Below are 1,129 nucleotides of genomic sequence, written 5' to 3' on the forward strand. Positions count from 1 at the left end.
GTTTCATCAAATTCCCTACTTCTTCTTCTTCTTCTTCTTCTTCTTCTTCTTCTTCTTCTTCTTCTTCTTCTTCTTCTGCTGCTGCTGCTACTGTTGCCACTACTGGCTGGCAAGCATGTGGATCAGTCCATTTTATCCCTTTCAGTGGAATCATGTTACCTTTTTCTAGTTGAGTTGGAGTTTTCTGCAGACTTATGGAGGATTTTCTTATAATAATGCTTCGAGCTAGCTAGGTATTCACAAAATAAACAGTAATGAGGAAAATGTTCTTTCTGCTTTTTCCTCCCCAAATAAAAATGGTCTGACTCAAAAAGAGCAAGTCTCATCTTTTTGGTTTTTCTCTTTTCTATCCTGCATATCCAAATACAGTGAGGTTGCCTTGCATTTGAATGTAGAGAGGGCTGTGATAGTTCACCTATGGCACACAAATTATTTTGTTAGGGTGCCATCTGCTGGTGTCAAACTACCAAAGACTTATTTTTCTTAAAGATTAATGGTAAGCTTCTAATAACACTAAAGACTTTGAAGTTATTTGATTCAAATAGCTTTTTGTCTTTTCTCATTGATAATTACAGCATAGACTATTTTCAAACAGCTGTCTGATGCATAATTCTTTAACACTCCAATACAGTAATATAAAATGTCACTTTATTTTAAAGTTAGGAAAATGAAGGCACCAGACACAGCCTTGACTTACTGGTTCATGACCTGTTTGGATTCAGATTTCATTTTTTAGTTTCCATGGCTCCCTGACTTTTAAAAAAGTTCTGTTCAATTTTCCCCCTTAGAAAAGCAATTGAAGTGCTCACTTCGGCAGCACATATACTAAAATTGGAACGATACAGAGAAGATTAGCGTGGCCCCTGCGCAAGGATGACATGATGCAAATTCGTGAAGCGTTCCATATTTAAAAAAGAAAAAGAAAAAAAAAGCAATTTAGTTGCTGTGTTCGTATTACATTGATTTAATCACTTAACATATCTATTCACTAAATTTGTTCTCTATGCTATGATATAAGGTGTGTGCACAATTTGTAATTTCTGTGTAAAGCAAGCTTATCATCATAGTCCAGATTATTTATGTTCAATATCAATGCAGTTCCCAAGTACTTTCTATAGGAGGTAAAGAA

At 35.1% G+C, this 1,129-nt stretch overlaps 1 non-coding gene across 1 annotated transcript; it reads left to right on the top strand.

The window, feature by feature from the left end:
• Positions 1–801: 801 nt before the first annotated feature.
• LOC140640827 (U6 spliceosomal RNA) lies at positions 802–911 on the top strand. Its single transcript, XR_012037447.1, has one exon. It is a non-coding gene; the product is annotated as a U6 spliceosomal RNA (small nuclear RNA).
• Positions 912–1,129: the final 218 nt, after the last annotated feature.

Source organism: Canis lupus, chromosome 9, assembly GCF_048164855.1.
Source record: "Canis lupus baileyi chromosome 9, mCanLup2.hap1, whole genome shotgun sequence".
Taxonomy (NCBI): domain Eukaryota; kingdom Metazoa; phylum Chordata; class Mammalia; order Carnivora; family Canidae; genus Canis; species Canis lupus.